The sequence below is a fragment of the Cavia porcellus genome, unplaced genomic scaffold, assembly GCF_034190915.1.
Source record: "Cavia porcellus strain 051 isolate PalLab524CR breed Dunkin Hartley unplaced genomic scaffold, mCavPor4.1 scaffold_1, whole genome shotgun sequence".
Classification (NCBI taxonomy): Eukaryota; Metazoa; Chordata; class Mammalia; order Rodentia; family Caviidae; genus Cavia; species Cavia porcellus.
Genome location: NW_026947484.1, coordinates 55,046,325 through 55,068,265, shown reverse-complemented (window position 1 = coordinate 55,068,265; position 21,941 = coordinate 55,046,325). Strand labels below are relative to the sequence as shown.

At 42.4% G+C, this 21,941-nt stretch overlaps 1 protein-coding gene across 1 annotated transcript in view; it reads right to left on the bottom strand.

The window, feature by feature from the left end:
- Positions 1-21,560, bottom strand: part of Sema6d (semaphorin 6D) — a 559,259-nt gene extending 537,699 nt beyond the window's left edge. Inside the window, exon 1 of the mRNA XM_063248202.1 lies at positions 21,535-21,560. The gene's annotated coding sequence lies outside the window, so the exon portion shown is untranslated. The remainder of the gene's footprint in view (positions 1-21,534) is intronic.
- Between the last annotated feature and the right edge of the window lie 381 nt (positions 21,561-21,941).

Sequence of the window (21,941 nt, the reverse complement as noted above, 5' to 3'; positions counted from 1 at the left end):
TCCACTTATTATTCTTACAGTTTCATAATATTACACTGTATTGATGTTCCATAATCTATGGAATCATTATTTTGCTAGACTTTTAGTTTTTCTCTGACTTTTTCTTGTTAATACAGATTGAAATAAAAATGTTTGTAGTTAGCTTCATTTAGTTTGTTGAAGTGTTTACATAACAGAATTTTTCTAAGGTAATGGGTACAAACCTTTGTGGCTTTTAGTATGGATAGTCATAGCTTTGAAAGGATTTATCAATTGATAATGCCACCAGCAAGGAGTATACACTTCACTTTTTTCCAAAACATCACCAGTTTGGAGAGTGATCATTTTTACCATGTGATATTTTAAGCACTTCAGAGCTTAGCAAACCAGCATGGATGTGTCTAACAAAAAGTGCTCAAGAGTTATGCTTTTGACTCTGCTCATAAAAACTCCAGGCCTGGTCTGGAGATTCATTTATTCATTCATGAATTCCATCTCATCCATTCAAAGACTTTTCAACTATATCATGGTAATTTCCCTCGAGGGCTCACTCTCTCAAGGACAGAAATACAGAGAGGCTCTTACGTGGTCACTGCCTACATCACTGGACACTCCAAGATGGATAAGGACAACAGGGATGACAATACATAGCTCTTTGGTTTTCTTTAGTAGCACATTTTCAACAAAATATGGTGGGTTATTGTAACCCTGAGAATGGGGTTTCTGACCAGGCTATGAATGAGCAAGCAGCTTCCAAAGGTGCCGCATAGATATCTGAGAAGCAGAAAGTCATGCAAAAGAATCAGGAAGAACAGTAATCATGCAGAAGTTACTTTTGATCTTTTCCACCTTCCTCTTGTATGTCTTTCTTTGTGCTATTAAGGCGTCCAAAGCACAGTAAGTGCTTAATATATCTGTGATTTTAGGACCTCTTTCTCCTTATCCCTGACTCTTTGGATTCACAGATTTCCATCTGGAAACTTCCAGACAAACCCATACTCCAACAATTTGCACCATTCTTCACAAACACCACCAAACTGAGTGTTCAGCAACTTGAGTGTTAAACCACCGAAATGAGCATATCCCACTTACTAGAATAGTTTTATAATTTAATCAACATCACAGAACAGACCGGGAGGGAGTTTAGAATCCATCTAGCTGAGCAACAGTCTCCTCCTTGATTCCATGCCATAATATTCTCACCTTCAACTCTGGAAAAAGGGCCAGTCCCATACCTGGAGTCCTTAAAGCATCACCAAACTACACAGAGTCTATGAGATGGTGTTCGGGGGAACCAAAATAGAAAAATCCGAGAAATGTGTTAAGCACACTTTTCGATGATCAAATACATAGCTGAATCTGCCAACTCAACCCAGACCTGAACCGAGCTGATACGGAGTTCTCATGACACAGTCACCATGTACAGAGGGATTAATGTAATAGGTTATTATTATGAAGCTACATTGGTTATTATTACATAGGTTATTATTATGAAGCTGTATTGTTCTATCATAAACAATTACCTCTGGCCACACAGTTTAACAGTGGCTCATTAAGGATGCTTCACACAGACAAAATGGTCCATGGTGAGAGAATCTGGCTTTCTGTCAATTTCCTGGGCCAGTGTATTTCCATACCCGACAGTGGAAAGGCACTGCGTGTCTCCTGGTATCACATTTGGAAGACAGAATGCCACAGAGGGTTAAATTATTTTGCACTGGATTCGGCTTTCATCCTCATGAATATCTCTAGATTATCTATCCTGGACTGTAGCCAAGATTAAATATTGCTGAGAACTGAAGTGAAAATTCCTCACAAATCACCTTGAAAGACCATCTATAAGAACAGAAGCTGAATTTTTATAATGAGTCGACTCTCCCTTTCTTGGGGTCTCATCAAGTTCCCAAAGTGCCACACTGAAAGGTTCTTGCTCTGGAATAAATTACTGTACAGTTATGGCAGTGGCCTAATGAGTTAGACGGCCAAAGCAGGAACACCTACCACTTCCTGATTCTTCTTCAGCCCTAATTGCAACATCCCTTCCTGTTTGCACGCACAGAGAATTCCAATCGGTTCCTCACACATCATCAATATCTGCCCCATGCGCCACTTCAATCAGAGGTGATATAACCCTCTGCCTCTCTGTATCTGGCTGGAGACAGCCCAGCTGCCATGGGTTGTGTGCTCCTTTCCATGTCCTCAACACAGTAAACCTGTTCGTTTTGTACTTTTTTGCATCGCTATTGCGCCAGAATACTCTAACACATACCACCTTCTTCTTAAGTGGAAAAGGGTGTGCTATTATTAGCTTATGGTCACTGGATTCTCTATTTCTCGATTCTTTTGTCTTAGCTACTCCATGAACATTTTCTGTTTTAAAACAATTACATTTTATCCAAAAAATACATGACAATATTCTTAGTTTTGAGATTAAATCACAAATACAAATATGTGGATCTTTATAATCTTCATAAAATAATCAGGCTCATTCAATAATAAAACACACAGAGCAGTTAACTTTAAATAGCAGAAAATGTTACTAATGCAGTCAGTTCATATAAAGCAGATCTTGGTTCCATTTCGAGAACCCAGGGTCCAGATTGTCTTGTAAAATGACTTTTATTTTAATGTTTAAGGACCTAATTGCCTATGTCTTTATCATTTCCCTTTCATTAACAGAAAATAGTTCATCTTGCTGGGGAGATTTCATTGAGATGTATTTTGCATACCATAGCAGGTAAAGAGTGCACCTCAGAAAATTTTTGGGCAGAGCACTATTGGGCCACGTTTTTTCCTTTAAATGGGATGACACTGGGAATTCTCACACCCACCAAACCAACCTACTATAGGAATTGATACAGCCAAACTTCTGCTAAGATTGAATAATATCTGTATTATTTTTTAAAAAGAAAACTATTTGATTTTTACCCTTAAAAGACAACGCAAAAGAAAGAAAAAAAAAAACCAGAAATCAGGGTTATAGGAATAATTATGTGTCTTTTATATTTCCTACAGTTCTATTCTTTTCTTTGGCTTCAAAGCACTGTCATTCCACTTCTTAGGTAAATTAGTACCCATGAATTTCATAAATGAGCTTGGTAGAACAGAGCCATCAGACACATGGTAGAAATCTCCGTAATGCATGCCATTCATCCTGACTGCTGTTTATTCTGAAATTCTCTTTGTGAGTGCAGTGTTCCTTCATTTTACCTCATGAACACTTGTATAGTATTGTTCTCTACAAAGAAAGTGGCATAATGTAGAAACAAATTATTTGGAAGCAAATTTAAGAAGACAGAATATTCCAAAATGCAAAGCACACAACTTTCTTGGGAACCGATGAGGAAGACATGACCCTTTCCTTTTGCTTTCCAAGTAGAGGCCTCGAGCATCACATCCACGCTAGATCCCAATCCTCTCTCCCTTCCCCATGGAACCACACAGGTCTGATGAAACAAGAAACGGTAAGACATCGAATTGTCCTGATGTTTTTAAACAATAGAGAATTATGTTCTAAGGTATAAAAGGTAGAAAACTTTGGGACAACATTCTAAGTTAATGGTAGGAAACTTGTTCCTCTTTTATACTTACCAATGTATAAAATATATTCCCATGATGTTTATAGGGCAATTAAAGAAAACTGTCCTGTATTTTTAACTCAGTCTCAAAAATGTCAGCACAAGTGAAATGGCAAACTTGTATGTGCAAATTTATTCTAGTGTCAGGTTCAAAATTTTAGTAACTTTACCCCAGAAATGTGAAGTTTGTTGGAATAGCATATAATTAAGTAAGACCTAAAATGTCCCATCCCAAAAGTCTCATGTGTTCAGAGGTGGGTCTTTTAGAAGGTGACTGAATCACAACCATCAGTTTTTCTCTTCTATCTGCTTCCACCATCTGAATCTTCCCTGGAGCCAGCCAACCATTGATTAAATCCTTTTAAACCATAAGCCTAGTAAACTTCTCTTCCCTTAATTTTGAGGGACCAGAAGTTTTCACCCAGTTATTGAAAAAGTGACCAATATACTGGTCTTCCTGAGAACCCAGTTAAATCACCATGGTAGATATCTACATAAACCACATAGTGAGAGCTTAGAGGGGTGTCTTAGTTATTTTTCTCATTGGTGAGACAAAATACCTAATACCCAAAGGGAAAGGAGGAATGGTTTGACTCACAGTTTATAGAGGTTTTAGTCAATAACTGGCTGGCTCCAAGGCAAGGTGGCAGGGCAAATAGGAATTGCAGAGAAGAAACAGTTCATGGTGGGCAGAAGGTAGCAAACAACTCTTTCTAGCCTTTATAGCTTATTCATGATACTTATGGTGAGTAGCACTCACACCCTCAATCCTACTGCCCTTAATCCTAGCATTAACACTATGAATAAATTCTAGCATCTCACACTCTAGATCCAGCCACCTGTGCAAAAGCCACACCTGTGACCACATGAGGCTTTGGGGGGATATCTAGACACAAGCCATAACAGCGGGTACTGGATCAAACTCAGATATTCTAACTCACTTTCTCTGGCCCACATCAATATAAGTGCACAGTGAGCCTTCTCTGTGTTCCTTCCCTGAGAGCTCTGCAGCTAATTATAGTAAATTCATGGCATCAACCAAATGAAATAATATATATGACTACTTTAGCTAACCCAGAATAGTGCAATATGAATTTATTAGGTGCCAACTATTTCTCATGTTAAATATCACACATACACACAATGCCCTATGTATGCATATAATTTGCTCTATGAGAAGGCAAGAGAGAAAACAGAACTATTTTAGTATGTTTTTTAAGGAAAAGAAATGTTTGAAGAGTGACTTTAATTATGACAATCAAATTGATTTCATTAAGAAAGTCCAGCAAACAAACTTCTGGGTATTTCTGGATGAGTCCTGGAGACATTACCTTGGGGAATATATCTAGTTCCTCAAACTTTTCTCTCAGGTACTCATTACAACCTACTGTCCTTCCTGACTACTAGGAATAGAGCCACTTTGCTCCAGCACTCCCATCTGCTGTAATGCTCCTGCTGTGGAGCCAGCAGACCATGCCCTGACACTCTAAAACCATGAGCCCAGATCTCTCTTCTGCATGGTCTAGGTACTCTGTTCCATAGACAGAGAAGCTGTGCAACAAAAGTATGTTTTATGGGGATACAGCTGAGCACAGATTATGACACAGAAAATAAGATAATTTCTAAGTGCTTTATAGTAAGGTTTTTGCATGGGGCCTACATTGTTTTGTTGAAGGAACTGTTAACACACACATGTACACATACGCATGCACACACACAAGAACATACCAACTTATATTGTTAAATGTTGGTCCTAAAACTTAATGCAAGTAAAATGTCTATAGTCTCATCACTGGGGCTGTGGGGAGTACACATACATATACACACTTCTGAGGTGTGGACTTGTTTGTGGCTTACAGCTTGTGTTCCTTCACCACAAAACCTTCTCTGCCCACCAAGATTGTTTAACAAAGCATTTTTCTGGAAAGGTGCTGCTGTTAATTCCCAGGAATGGTGGAGCTCTCCAGGTGGGGTAACTTGCGTTGAGTAAAGAGAGCAATGAAAACCATCTGTCTTCATAACTTTCTTCTCCTGCTTAACATAAACCTCTTGATTAGCCAACAGGTCCACTTAACTTTCTGAACAGATTTTCTACCTCAAATATTTGTTATGGAACAATCAGACATAAAATTGGAAAACAAACAAACAAACAATTGGACTTAGAGATGGAAACTGTCAAGGGCCCTTGGGCCAAGTATTTGCTCCAGATGCTTAAGGGAAAATGCAGTTAGTCTTTCTCTTCCTGTCTTTCTGTTTCTTGTTCAATCCAGGGACCTATGCTTTGGAAGCAAGTCCCTCCCTGAGAAGACAGTCCAGATTGTATCCTCTGGAATTACCAGCAGGTGTTTTGGGGAGGGACAAGAGCAGACACACAGCTGCCCTCCCTCCTGTCAGTGATTTGTTATCAGTAGGTTGTCAAACCTGTCCGTTCCAAGGAAGTGAAGTTAAAATGTGGGGCTTTGCAGTTAGAAAAAAAATGAATTTGAATCCTAGTTCTCATTCTTGATAACTTACTAACTTTTCTCATCCTCCTCTGAACAAAAGAAAATTCCACCCCATCCAAAGACAAGTACAAAACCCAGTCCCTGTATTAAAGACTGGATTTGGGGTTTTCTCACACTGCTGTCCTCCTAGTACGAGGAGTAAAAATGAGGAAGGCTGAGGAGCTACCAGTCTTACAACCTCAGAGGATGACCTTCCGGGGACAACAGGGTGTTAAGACACAATGCGATCCACATTCTATTTCTTTACTGAATTGGAGTATTTTAGTTGAAAAATATTACTGCATGTATTTGTCATGGGCACACGACAATCCAAAACACACATATACTATGTAGTGGCCAATCCATGCCAACCCCCACACACATGACCTCACATAATTGGTATTCTGGTGCTAAGAACATTAAAAACTCAGTATTTCTCAAATGTACAGTCTATTGTTTTTTAATACAGTTACCACATAGCATGACAGATGTCTTGAGCTTATTTCTCCTAACTGAAAGTTTAACAGCCTTTGACCAGCATCTGCCTAACTTGCTCCTACCCTGCCCAATCCTGGTATCTCTAATATCTACTTCTGTAAGATCATCTCTTTTAGATTCTACAGGTGAATGAGAAAAAAAAATTGTGAGCTTTCCCATACCTGGATTTTCCTTAATCTATTCATCCATATGGTTGCAAAAGATGGAACTTCATCTTTTTTAGGACTTGATAGTCCTTAATCAAGTAAAAACACCACATTTTCCTTATCAATGATCCATTCCTGAGCAGTCAGTATCAACATTACTTAAAAGGAAAAGAGTATCATGGACATTTCTAAATAAACCTAACAAATAAGTCTTAACTAGATTTGGAAATGAGTCCATTTAAGGTTATTAAGATAATTCATGTGGATAGAGAAAAAAAGATTAGGAAACTAAAGAGAATGAAGATCCTCACTCTGCCTTAGACTTGAAAATCCTGAATGCAAAAGAGATCCTTCAAGCAACCAACAAGCAATGCGTACCACCCCAGACATTTTTATAAACACATGAGACAGAGGAGGTACAAACAGAAGAAACTGAGAGTCAGGATGCAGCGCAGCTCCAACGTACTGCCAGGGAAGAGGACTCAGCGGGAATACGCGGAATGCAGGAAAGATCAGCTCATCCTGTTCCACCATGTGAAAGGAGTACTAGTTTCTTTATTTCTCTGATTGGATTCTCCTTTGAATTTCTTCGTACCACTTAATCAAGCTAGCTCATAATAAATTTGTGCAACTGGTGTTTGAAAGATTAAATTAAAATTGAGCAAGACTTAGCCAAAATTATCAAAAGTAAAAAGAAGAGGAAAGACTCAAATTCATGCAATTAAGAATGAAGAGGGTAAAATCACAGATCCTGCAGAAATCTAGAAGATCATCAATATCTACTTTGAGAACTTGTATTCAAATAAGGTGGAAAACACAGAAGAAATAGACAGATTCCTAGATATATATGAGTTACCATACATACCTAGGAGCCAAACACTTTCACTAGAAGAAAGATAATTTCTGTAATAAATGGTGATGGAAAAACTAGCTTTCCACATATCTTCCACTAAGTATTAAACTAAGATCAAAATGGATAAAAGACCTAAATATTAAAACAGAAACCCTAAATTTACTCAAAGACAGAATAGGTAGAAGTCTTGAAGATACGGGTACAAAGACTTAAAAAAAAAACCCAACTGTAGGAAATAATGCAAATAACAACTGGAATCTCATCTTATTAAACAGCTTTTGCTCAAGAAAAGAAACACAGATTAAAGAGACAGTCCACAATGTAGGAAAACATTTTTGCCAGCTGTTCCTCAGACAAAGGACTAACATATAGAATACATAAAGAACTCAAGAAACCAGACCTCCCAAATTGAAAGACCCAGTCCAAAACTGGGCATCTGAGATGCCTATATACTTCTCAGATAAAAAAGTACAAATAGCACATAAATGTATAAAAAATATGCTACATCACTCGTCATTTGAGGGATGCAATCTGAAACAACACTGAGATTCCATCTCACTCCAGAAAGAATGCCTCTCATCAAGAAATCAACCAGTAACAGATGCTGGAGTGGCTGTGGGGAAAAATGCGCCTATCTCCACTGTTGGTGGCAGCGCAGACGGGTGCAGCCACTGTGGACATCAGTGAGGTGATTCTTCAGAAAACTAACATTAGAGGCTTCATTTGACCCAGCTATTCCCCTTCTTGGTATTTTACCAATAGACTTAAAAGCATCATACCTCAGTGATACATTTATACCGCATGATTATAGCAACAGAATTTGTAATAGCTAAATCTTAGAAACAGCCCAAAGCCCAGCAATACAGGAATGGGTAAAGAAGATGCGATATTTTATACAATGGAGTACCACACTGCTATAAAGAAGGATAAAGTTGAGGCATTTACAAATTTGAGACAGATATTGACACCCCTCAAAATTGTAATCTATTCTACAAAACTAAGGGAAAGTCAAAAATTCTACATATTACATTTGGAACCCTACATTTCATTTATATATGAAACAGTACATTGATTAAGAGAAGCATCAAATTACAAATCTGTGTTCAAGGGATCAAATCAAGGTATTTGTGACAACTGCCCACATCAGCCAAAGAGAAACTGGTAGGCTGGGAAAAGCTCTTCAATGAGTTGTAGGTCGTGCAACAGGGCTTTCGGCTATGTTGGGGCTCCCCCTCCACTACTTCCATTGGTACAGTTGAATCAGAGGCTGAGTAAACCACTGTGGGTTTCCGTCAATGAATCCCCATCCTAACCCCTCACGTTCACTCCCTAACCTAGGTCTTCATCACAGATACCACTGCAGATCCTAGCTTCATCGTGAACTTTAGAAAGAGCAAGATAGAACAGCAGGTGCGACACCTGCTGTCTAACCTGCAGCCAGAATTCGGGGACCCATCCCACCCATTCCTCTTACACGGTCTGTCCAAGTATCCCAAGAGACCAGGCTGACGGCCTGCTAATACTTACAAACATCAGCACATGGAGAACCAGGCAGGCCTGGCTCAACAGCCATCTCGAATGATAACCTCCTATCTGGAACGCAACTTCAGACCACCCCACACTACCACAAGAGAATCTGCTACAACGGGCAGTAACACCTCACAAGTTTAGCGAAGATCAGGTAGCCCCAGAAGCAGCCAAAGGCAGCAAAGACTACACTCAAAGGGCTACAAACCACTGCCTGAAACCTAGCCACAGAGGAACATGGAGCCAGAGGACAGGGAGGTGACAGCTGAGACCCCATCTGGCCACACAGATGAACACTTCCTGAATTCCTAAGTGATTTCTTTCTTATTGGTGCGAAGAGGTACGGGTATATCCTATTTGAGACACCATTTCCCGGCATTTAGAATCTGGCATTTTTCCCAGTTACTAAAAATCCTAATGAAAAGAAGCAGCCATACAAACCCAGCCCGACAGGCTTAGGATCTGCTGTCAATTGTCTTCTGTAATGGATAGCACAAGTGTACTTAGAATAAACCAGCCTGTGACCCTGCCAGCCGCTCTTCCAACACATTTTCCATTCTCTGGAACTGTGCACAACTTCAGAAATTTCCAATCATCTAACTTTTAAATACCTCCGTTTACAATATGAAAGGACTCAGAGCTTATTTAAATTAAGACATTTTACATAGCTCTGCCTGCACTCTTTCAAAATACTGGGATAATTAACATAAGCTACCTTCCAGCGGATTTGCTTTAAGTCAGGTGGAAAGGAATATTATTTCAGAACCAAAGAAGGAAGGAAAAAAAAATAGTGCAGAATGCAGAGCAAATCACATAACTGGAAAAAATTGAGTTTGTTTAATTTTTCCATATTTCAGAAGAGAGGATCCCTTTTCTTCCTCTAAAGTGTTCTGCCAAAGAGTGATTTCTAAGCAGCCACATTCCCCAGGATGCCTGCAGAGGGATTCACCATCCACAATGTGGCGAGCTCTTTCTATTAGACAGGAACTGAGCCTTGCTCTGCAACCCCCCCCCCCCAAATCTTGCAGGCTTAATCACTCTGGGGTGCAGAAGGCAGGCAGGACCACTCCTCTGTCCCAGAGCACTGAAGGCCCTGAGAACTGTCCTGACCCTGGCATCCCTAGGGATGTCCAAGCATTGAGGTGGCTCCTGACAGCTGGGCCATGCTGCCACCTGCAGGACAGACTGACACACAGCCCCTGAGACGCCGGTCAGGTCCACCAGGCCACAGGAGTGGCAGGTGGGCTGGGCTGAATGAAGACCCTCTCTTCTGAGCCCTGGACTCCATTCTCCTTTCCACACACTTTGTTGTTAACCGACTTTGATACAAGAGGGGTTGGTGTCAGGGCCTGAGGGCAGGTGACGCCACCCACCACAGAGCCCCTTTTAAGGCGCCTTTCTCCTGTTCACCCCCTCACTGATCACACTGGGGCCCTTGTGTTCTGTCCTAGAAACAGAACAAGTGTCCGCCCTCAAAGAATCTGGGTCCTGCAAAGGCAGCAAAGGAAACAGAAGCCTGAACCTGGCCTGGCCAGAGAACAAATACAAGGTGATATGTGTGGGGCCCAGAAGAAGCAAAGCTAAGTCCCTGGGGTCAAGAGAACCTTAGGGAAGTCTCCTGCTGGATGGAGTCTTTAGCGGCATCATAGAAAGAACAAGAAATCAAATCGATCGCTGATCAAACCCACCTCCTAACCCCAAATCCTGCCACCCTTCTAATTTTCGTCTTTCTCACTTGGAGCATTTTAATATTAATACCTATTTTATAAAGCAAGGAGAAGGGACCGAAATTACATGAATCAAAGAGCTGGCATAGTGTATTCATTTGACACCAGCTAATGAGTTGTGCAAAAGTTTGACTCAATGTTTGAGTGGCGTAAAGAGACAGGGAAGGGAGCCCACACAGGGTTCAGATGGGCGAGAGAACAGCAAGCCCAGAGGCCCTCAGGGCGTGCCATCTCCTGTCCCCCCGCCCCATTCTGTCCACCCTGCTCTGTGTCCATCTTTCATCCCTTACCACACTCTTCGCTTTCTTTCCCTGTACCCAGTCCTACACTCAAAGGAAAGAGTGGCATCTGGTTCTAGAATAGTAAACAAGCCAAGATAGTTCCTGATCACAGCAGTTGTTTGTAGCAGATATGAGCAGCCAGAAATAACTCTTTAAAGTTAAATTTCCTTTGAGTAACTTGGTGGAGAACCTGGTGGGCTGGAGGCAGACACCAGTGGACGCCTACAGACAGAATGCACTCCTGAGTTTGAGTGAGCTGTAGTGACACCTCCTGGTAAGACAGGGGTTGCATCCGCTTAGCATAAAACTCCCTGCTTCTGTAATTTGAGGATGAGAAACAATGCAGGAATGTCTCTTTTTCCACATTGTTTGCCTGTGTGGCAAAAAAAAAAAAAAAAAAAAAAAAAAATAGGTTTATCTACAAAGACAGACACATTTATACACACACACATACACACACTCAGGTTTGATTGACTTCTATTTAACACACCAGCTGAGCCAACAAAAGAAAAACAGTTTGGTTTCCGTTTCATCACATCAAATAACTGATTTGATTTTTTAAAAAGTATGCAGTTATTTTGGCACCGGGTTTACAGAGCCTTAGGCAACTTGCCCTGAAGCTAAGAAATAAGATGGTATGAAGCTAACTTGACGTAGTACCTCTAACCTGGTTCTTCATAAAAAGCCGGTCTGACACTTCCTCTTGAATGTTCAAACCAGTGGCAGCGAACCAATGGCATGCGTGTCACAGTGGACACACAGAGCCCTCTCTGTCAGAAGGAGACCCAAGTCAGATAGTTAGGTTTAACAGCAGTGAAGGCTCTTTATGCTAAATAAGTAGGTTCCGGGATTGCAGTTTTGGCACGCTTCTCTAAAAGGTTCACCATCACTTGCATGGGCTATGCAAACCCCCAAATTTCTACCTGAACTCAAACCATCTCACATCCCCCTGAGGCTTGCCCTAGCTGGAATCATCTTCACCACCTACTTACCGCCCTGCTCTCCCTCTCAAACTCTCAGCTTCCTCCAATGCACCTGTGCTGTGACGAGCTTTTTAAGGCACTGGGTACCAGGGGAACTGATGAGGAATATTAATAACTTAATCCTCCATGGCTTTTTAGTGACACGCAGACTTTGTAAATGTGAAGTGAGCCCTTCTAAAACCCCAACCCATTACAACAGGCAGCATTTCCATCATCTCTCCCTCCGTCCATCTATCAATATTTCCTTACTATATGCTGGACTCTCTTGGTACGGCGGGAGCCAGTGTAATCACATGGCAGGTGTTACACTAGTTTCACAGGGGGGAAAAGGTTAAGCAGTCCAACAAAAAGCTCCTGTGACCATGAGGTCAATCAAAGAAACAGTAAGATGGGAAAAGATAAAGTGTGGCAGCAGCAGGAGGAGAGATATGGGTGGACAAATTCAGGGAAGGGCTCTCAGAAGAGGAAGCAAAACCTGGGAACTGAAGGACAAGAAGTGGCTAGGGAGACTCAGATAAGAGCGCTCCAGGCAATGTGCAGCAAGTGTAAAGGCCCAGTGACCGAACAGGTTACAGGTCTGTACAGAAGCAGAGAGGAAGGGGAAGAGCAGCAAGAGGTGAAGCTGATGAATGAGCTAACATAAGTGCAATGAGAAGCTTGTGCATGATTTTACACACACACAAAAAGGCACGACTTAAGTCTTGACAAATAGCTAATATAGAATAGCCCTTACTTTAATACAGACATTCACCTGATCCTCCTAACCACTTTACAAGACAGGTATGAATAGCCTCGGTTTATGGCTGGAAATGCAGAAGTCAAGAGAAGAAGCCTCTCTCCATGCCAGAGTCAGCAAGCAGTGGCAGAGGGTGACCTTTCAGCAGCCGATCCGTGGGGCTCATGCTTTGGTCACGATGCAGTGATAGCTCTGCCAATCACTGTTTCTGCAAAAGCAGGCATGAGAAGAAACTGCTGGAAGGCAAGGAATGGTCCAGGCCAGAAATGGTGTTGCTGCAGGCCAGGAGCTAGTGGCACTGTGAGGACTGGATGGATGGGTGATCCCTTTCAGCAGTAAATCCTACAGGAAGCACTGCAGACCGGTGCTGTAGCCCGGGGGAGCCTGGTACGAATGGATCCTCCAGTGACAGCTCCCTCACACTATGGAGATGGTCTTCTCTACTGTGTTTATTCTGTGGACATTCTGTACTCCTGTTGGCATGTGTGAGCTGAGCATACTTTCAGGGGACTTTGCTTTTCAGAAACCTGCCCTTTTCAGTGTCTAACAGGGTCACCTTGCATCATGGTACACGTTTGTAGTCACATCTACATGCATGTGCAAAACTGTATCCTATACAAGGCACAGGTCCGCTGTATTTTTTCATATCATCTCCTTTCACCTTGTTAATATTCTTTTTTTCCCCCAAGAAACTATTTTAAACGGGCACTTATTATTCTACTATGGGCTAATGGTGTAGCATAGGCGAGATCTATTTTCAATCCCCAGCACAAACACACATGCACATTTCTTTTTTTTTAAGGCTAGTCAAGTGAAGCAGTGGGAGTGGAGAAGGAACAAAGAAATCTGTAACTGGTTGTGATCAATTAGTTGTAAACACCACTGCACTCGGACCAGCCCACACATGCACTTTTCTATCACGAGAATATGGATACTTTACTTTCTATCTTTGGGCAAATAGATGGTGTTTTGATTTTTATTGTTCTAAGTAACTTCACTTATGTAAGTTTCTACTGAAAGCCTATTTCCTAAGGGTAAACAAAAACTCAATGGGACTTTGTCTCATACGTTGATCACCAGCAGTTGCTTATTTCTCCATTGCACCCCAGTAAGAAGCAACCACTGAAACTCTGCCAGCGAAGTGTGAGACAACATTCTAGAATGTGGGGGAGAGAACATTCTAGAATGCAGGTACATTCTAGATCCAAGTGCGAGGAGCCAGGAGGCAGTCAGTGTCTGTGGACTTTCTGTTCTGGCATCTTCAATAACAGTGAACAGGAAGCCAGGTCACAATCTCACAGTGTGGAGTTGAGCATTTACCCAAGGAAAGGTACCCGAGGAAAAGGTACCATGTTGTTTTTTGGGAGAGTGAATGGAGGGGTAAAGCACAGAGAGATGATCTGAAAGCTCTGGGAACTCATTTAAAACAGATGCACATGGGACACCCCCATGGCTTACAATTTTCTGTGGGTATTTTCAGTTGCATGGGTTTGATCAGGATTAAACCTGCCAATCGCTAGTTCTAGTCCGGGCTGCGGTGCTGACTTCCGGTCTAAGGTGTAACAGTTCAACATATGCATTTCTAACTTCATCCTAAATTCATCAGACATCTAACCTCATCATAAAAGGGCAGAGGCCTTTTAATTTCCTTCTCATGAGCATTCCCTATGTCAATATGCCATGCATAGTAAGTTCTTTCTCAATGTTCCTTCACAAGAGATTTTCTTAACTAAGGAACAAATTTCCTCATAAACCTTCATCAGCAGGAAATCAAGCTACCCTGATCATACGCCCATGTGACAGCCTCATTACCATTGAAGGCACTTGTTTAAAAAAAAAAAAAATTAGGTCTCTCTCTGGGAGGCTGAGGCAGGAGGAACACAAGTTTGAGCCCCGCCTGGACAACTCAGTTGGCTTAGGGAGACCCTCTTTCTGAACAAAAAAAAAAAAAAAAAAAGTCTTCATGGGCCAGGGATGTATTTCAGTGTGAAAAGCTGGGCAACAAAGTCGGTGCTGCCAACAAATAAAACAGGCCCAAGGATGGATTGTGTCATTTAATTCAATCACACTAAAGATAATTATTCACCTCCACTGGCTGCTGAATGTTCAGTATTTCATCAACTTAGCTTTAGAATGACAGCAATAATCATTAACAAACACTACACATTTATGGCATTTTCTTAGGTTTTCCAAACATGTAAAAGTTTTCAGGTTTAATACAACAGGCACACACATACAGTCTGTCTGTCTGTCTGTCTGTCTCTTTCTTTCTCTCAAAAAAAAAAAAAAAAAAAAAACAACAACCCAAAACATCAGTTTCAAGTCCAGTTACACAAGTCCCTTCAACACACATGTGTCTTTTCAGATAAATCTTTAAATCTCTAGTTGGCATCTGAGCAATGTGGAGGGAAAGCAGGACACCCCGGCTGGGTATAAATGAAGAAAACATCGAGGGTAATAAATCAGAAAGTTTTCTAGTCAGCTCAATCCTTGCACACAAGAATTTATAGCTCATGTATCCCCAACAACCTCATGAAGCCATGTAGAAACTGCCTACAGACCAAAAAATACACAGAATAAAACACTTCCTTTTTCAGTTTTGCTGTTGTTCATCTACCATTAGGCAGGGTGGATACAGAATAAAGAATGGAAATGCCAAACTTGGCCTGAGAGCATGGGATGGGAATTACAGACACACTGTAATTTCTTCATTGCTTTTCTTCACAGACTATAACAGATACAGAGATAAAAGAAATCTCAAACACCATTAGAGAATAAAACACAATTTCCACTTAGACATTTAGAGGCAGCTATTCTTAAAAATTAATTCACTTGTTAAATGTTCATGTTTCTTTCTCCTCTTTTCCTTTGCAAACATCTGTCTCACGTAGTGTAGATGAAAACGGTATCACCAAGCTTTCAGTTCAAGTTTGTAGCCTCTCAAATTATTCACACCTGAACAAGCTGGGAAGCCCTGCTTAACTGGTCTGCAAACCTCTTAGGAATAATTTGAAGACAAATTCTTCGCCCAAATGTTATTAGTCATATATTTAGCAACTTAGCTAGCTTGTTTCTGAGAGTCTTTGGAGATCAAAAAGAATGTGTAAAAACTGAAGGGGATCAAAGCTTAAACATCCATCTGAATTGAGCTGTACAATGCGAATTTACTTTGCACTTTGTAGCAATGTAATCTATAAATACTACTCTGAGGTTCTTGCCAATTAGGATTCATCACATGGCTTGCACCTTAGATGTCAGCAGTTAATTTGCATGTCAATGAAACATTAACTTGATCAAAGTTTTAAAGCTTTATGCACTATTTATATCATAATGGCAAGCACAGGAAGTGTACGAATACAGTGAGGTTTTTTTATTGGATCTAAAGTGCTTTTTAAAAGGCTAAGTTTAAATGATCAATGTTTACACTGTCTGGTAGCTCAGTGCAGGGTAACTGTATCTTATATTTTCAATTATTTTAACATTAACTGTAATCAAGATGTCTGAAAAAAAGATATCTCTAGAAGGGAGAAACGAGGAGAATCAGATTAATATCCAGAGGTAGTTAAATTTGGAAGTTTAATTCAGTGTTTCTGGCCTTAGGCATAATTATGTCACACCGGGTCAATAATTTATTTTTTTTCAAGGTTTTGCCTATTTTATTGCTTCCTTCCCTCCCAGGGATTTTCCAAAGTTAAAAGGAGCAGTTTTGTGGGTGGTCTCTTCTAAAAGCTGAAAATGGTTGTTGATTCAAGTACAAACAGTGAGCACTTAAACCTAACTACTGTATTTAAGTGCAGTACTTAGAACAAATACTATATTTACCTAGAAGATTTCTAAGGCGTCCAGTCTGGTGGGGTTAACTTGCCCTTAGAATCTCTGCATCTGTCAATCAGGCCCTGCAGCCAGTAGAAAAGAGGGGCAGGTGGGAAGGGGGGCGGGAATGGAAGAAGAAAGCCAAGCGTTTGCAAGTTTCCAGGACCACGGAATCATAATATTATTCCAATGTTTTATTCATCCTCGGCTACTCAAGACTACTTGAGTTTTAGTGTACCCAGAGGGGAATTCTTTCTAATGAAAAAATCTAGTTACTTTGCTCTCCTGGTTAATGCTAGAATAATGTTTTTCTAAAAAGTGGCAGCTGACTTTCATGAAGGAAAGGGTTTGGGTTTTCACCTTAATGAAAAAGATATGTGGACATGGTAACTCATTATGACTTAATTTCTAATGTCTTGATGGCTTCTTTATCCGGCCACCATCCAATATCATTAGGTCAGAAATTATGCCTTTAATAGATAGTCCCTTGACATTTGTGATAGGAAACCTTAAACACGATTCGCAGACAAGATTCTGTTTCTAAATACTGACTCAGGCCTACTTGGATAATCTGTCTTGTTTAAGGATCCAACATAGAAACCAAAACAAAACTAGACCTCCTGACAGTAGGAAAATTTAATGTCATTGAGAAAGATAACACATGTGTCACTTATATGATTAATATAACTAATAAGCATGATTAATATTAGAGTTTTATGGTGCAACAAAGAACCAAAATATAAGAAAAAGTGCAAGTGGCCTTTTGTTTAAAGGATGTGGAGAAGACCCAGCCAGCAACAATGTGGCTCTCTATCCCACCAGATGGAGGTGGGGGGTACATGTGACCTTTGACAGGAAGTGATGCTTGGGGCAGGCATTTATGATGCACAAGGAGCTGACTGGAATTTTCTTCCTGTTCTTCCCTATTTGGCTTTCCCCCATGTTAGACCACCGCCATAATGTGCTGTAATTGATTATAGGACATAACTCTTTCAATTAATAAATTAATAACTAGGATAAGCTAGATCTCAGTTTGACTCTGAGCTTCCAAGGCTCAATGCAAAGAAAATGTGATCAGCTAAAAATTCACATTCTCTCTGAAAATAAGAAAGTCTAATTTACCAGAAAATGTTACACATCAAAATATACACAACTGTTGATTTCCATGCTGTATATGTTTTCTTCAGAAATGTCTACATTTTTATTAACCAAGTTGGTGTTCATTTAAATGAAAATCAAAATCACCAATTTTTAAAATAAAAACCTAACTGATTTTTTTTTTCAAATTACCTTATTGCGAAGCGGGCAAAATATTTAAATGAACTTATTTGAATCATTTAACCAAGGTGCTTCTAGTTTCATCTAGTTATAAAAATTGAGTGTCAAGCATTTAGCAAACGTTCACAGAAGCAACATGTAATAAGTACTCAGAGAAACTAAGCTCTTTAAATAAAATGTTCCCGAAATAAGCACCGACAAGTTTTCATTTTACATAAATAAACAGTCCTCAGAAGAAAGGAGCTAGTTTTGGAGAAAACTTCAGGAGCAAAGTGAACACCATTAAAGCCACCATTCAAGTCAACCAAGCCAAGGCACGACACTCTGCAGTGTCACTGTGGCTTATGGTCTATGACATCAGGGTCTGAGGTACCCAAATGTGTACCATGTGTCCCATAGCCCAGGCTTTCCGAGGTCAGAGAACTGCTCAGTGGGTTTTATTCAGTGAGTCCTGTTCTTTTCCTGCACTAGGCCCTGATTCTTTCCAGATTTAATAAGCGATTCTCAATGTCTGTTACCCCTCCTCTGCACTAATTTCCGTATTTTCAACAGGAAGTCTTCTCGCCATAATATGACAAAGATATCTGTACATGAGTTTACAACACGAGAGAATAATATCAAAAGATTCAGGTCCAACAGGTATTAATTGACAAGGAAATTGCTTCTGAGAGGACAAAGGGATCTATCTACATAAGTCCCACAAGGGCATGAATGACAGTAGATAGGACAAATCATTCTCTATCTGGGGGTCCTGAGAAATTTCAGCAAGTGGTTGTACAGTCATGAATGTTTGTAATTCATTGGCTACCATTTTAAAATGCAAAGCACACCATGACATCAATGATGTTCTTTTAAATCTCAACAAACAGGCTATTACAATGAAACCACTTGCAAAAAGACAGTATATTACATTTAAATATAGATTCAATGAAACTCCGATGTTTTAGTACCAATCATTTAATGCCATTTCATCACTGTATAAAATGATGAAAACAACTTGAGATTGGTTTTAAAATGCATGTGTTCATACATACCTACTTTGAATGAATATTTGGGAATAGTATTTTTTAATCCTAAAATTTGGGTTTTTTCCAATATTCCTAAAAAGGTGATGGTATGTCTCTAAGAAAATAATCAGTGTTTACTTTAAGTCCTAGATTTTCCCAAATACAGAAAATAACGTTTAATTGGTTCTTTTTCCTAACTTTCTCTTTTCATTCAGCTCTTAGACAACAGAACAATGGTTCTTTCTTTCTGTGGAAAAATAAACTCAATAAACACAAATGGCTAGAGGGCTTCACAAGTGTGGAATTATGGCTTCACAGAATTTTTTTCCCCTTCATGAAGAAACAGGTTTAAAAGGACCTTTTGCAATGGATTTTAAAGTCAGGCATATTTCAGTGACATAATTATCCTGGCAACAGTAAATATTGTTGGCTGATAAATGAGACCAAAATAATTAAGTTCTGTTGTTCATAAAATCAAGATGTAGTGTAGCAATCAATCTGCGACAGAGTTTAGAGTCTGGGGACTTTAGAAGACAAACAGCCACCACTAACTGAAACTGGTCATGTGGGGACCCTTTAAACCCGGCTGTGGAGAGCAATGCAGTCTTAAACTCGGTTGAGGTCCTACACTTAGCCGTGCGTGGTGTGGAACTAGACTGGGCACTACCGCTATCTGAAAGGTGATATCATCGGGCCCAAACATTAAAGGTTTCTTTTTTTAGAGCCAAAACAAAGCCAAATCCATGACACCACCCAAGCACGAACTACAAACGCGGCTAGAGAAAGCAGTAAGGCCATAAACATTAAGATCAAGACAGAACAGAGAAAGGAGAACAGAAGTACTGGTTTCACTGTGTTAGAGGTGCAGCGAGTTTGGTTCCAAGTCTACTCAAGTTTCTGTTTGTGTTTAGCACCTACCTAACTGGCTTTGTCCCAGTACACCCGACAGTGTCCCATACAATAAACACCAATCCCCCTGCACGCTTTTCAGGCCATGGTCAGAGAAGCTCTATACTGAGATTTTCCCTTGGTGGGGCGGGATCTCCAGGCTCTAGGAGGACTTGCTTCCCTTCTATCAAAGCAAGACAGAACTGGGGCAGGCCGATGTGTTAGCAACCACTGGGCTTCACCACCAGCCTCTTGGATCTGTGTCTACATCTATCACGGAGCATTAGCCTGTGAAATAATTTTAGACTCTCTTGAAAGCTCTTACTCTGGTTACTACTCATACTGCGATTACTACTCTTGGAGAGCAGAAAAAAAAATCATCCTCCTTTACAGTGGGCTACGGAACAGTTACCAGGAACAGGTGCCATCTCTGCCCTTTAAAGAATGGAACAAGTGGGCCTGGGGATTTAGCTCAACGGCATAAGCGCCTGCCTTGCAAGCAGGCAGTCATGAGTTCGATCTCTGGTACCGATTAAAAAACGAAAAAGACAAAAAAAAAAAAAAAAAAAAAAAAAAAAAAAAAAAGAATGGAACAAGTCCCGAAGAACGTGCCCCACCCCGGTCCCAGAAGCAATATACAAGAGAGGTCTCCCTGCTCCTTCACAAGGGCCTGGCCCCTCCCGCACCCAGTACCCACATCTGTCTCCATGGACCCGGCGCGCTGTGGGGTGGGGAGTGCTGGTCTTTTCTACAGCGCAAACCGCACTTTAAAAATAAAATAACACCGATTCATCTTCCCGAACCACCTAATTTCAAGAGCCCTAGGCGCACACAGAATTTACATTCTAAATAAAAGGCCTGAGAGGGTCCAAAAAGAAACCCCACCCAAGATCTTTCTTGGAATCAGGCGCCAGCAGGAGAAAGCGGCCCTGCGCCCGCGACACCTCAAACTCCAACCTCGCCACGCGGGGAAATAATTTCAATGGGAGGAACTAGCACTCCCATTCTGGATGTTTGATCGCTTGCCGTCTCTGCCTTAGAGTCAGACTCAAGTTTCGCACTCGGGAGTAGGAATCACAGCTGCCCACGCGTGCCCCGGGGATCCGAGGCGCAGTCTCCGAAGCGGACCGGCCCCCCATTCCTCCCGCTGCTGGGATCCCACATCCCCGGCTCGTCAGTCTCCTGTACACCCCGCGGGCGGCGTCTGCGTATTTTGCCCCCCAGCTCCCCGCACCGTCGCGCGAACAATGCGCAGCCCGGGACCCACCCAGCGGCGAGCGCCTGCCCGCCCGCCCCAGCCGGTCGCCGGCTCTTCTCCCCACCCGCGGCGAGCCCGGGTAGGTGGTGCCCACGCTCCGACGCCCGGGCTCGTGGCCCGCCCTTCCTCCGTTACGGAACCCCAGTTAAAGACGCTGGACCTCCAAAGAAAACCCCAAGAGGGGGCGGCGCGGGGCGCAGCCCGGACCCACCCTCTCAGCCCAGCTGGGGGCTGGCGGTCACTGGGCACCGAGGATCCGGACAGATTCGGGGTGGGGGCAAGAGGTGGAGCCGGGAGCCATAAATAAATAAAGTGGCTTCCGCTCCCTCCCCCAGCCTGGCGCGGCTTGGGGGACCCGGTGGGGCGCGGAAACGGAGCCGCGGTTCCAAGGACCGCGCGCCGGCAGCCTCCCCGGAGCGCGAGTCCTGAGCTCGGGTCCCGCGGGTCCCCGGCACCGGCCACTGACGAGGAGGAGAAGGGACGGGAAGGAGACACTTACTTGGGCCGAGCTGGGCGCACGCGCCGGGACGCGGCAGGTGTCCGTGGCGCGGCCGGGGAGGAGAGGGCGCCGCAGCTGCGCGGGTATCCAGTGCGCGCGGGACCTCCCCCGCCACCGCTGTCGCCGCGCCCGCCGGGCGACGCCCCGCCGCCGCCGCCGCCGCCGCCGCCGCCTCGCCGGTCCCGCGGGTCTCTGCGCCCTCCGCGCGCTCCCTGCAGACCACACCCTGCGCCCGCGGCGCCCCCTCTTTGACACTCGCGCCGCTCGGGCTCCGCGCTCCTCCGCCCGTGCCCACGTGCTCCGCGCCCCGCTGCCGCCGCCGGCTCCACTGCCGCCCGCGCCCCCGCCCCGCCGCGCCGCGCCGCCAACCTGGGCCGTGCCGGGTCCGGTTCCGCGTCCTCGCCACC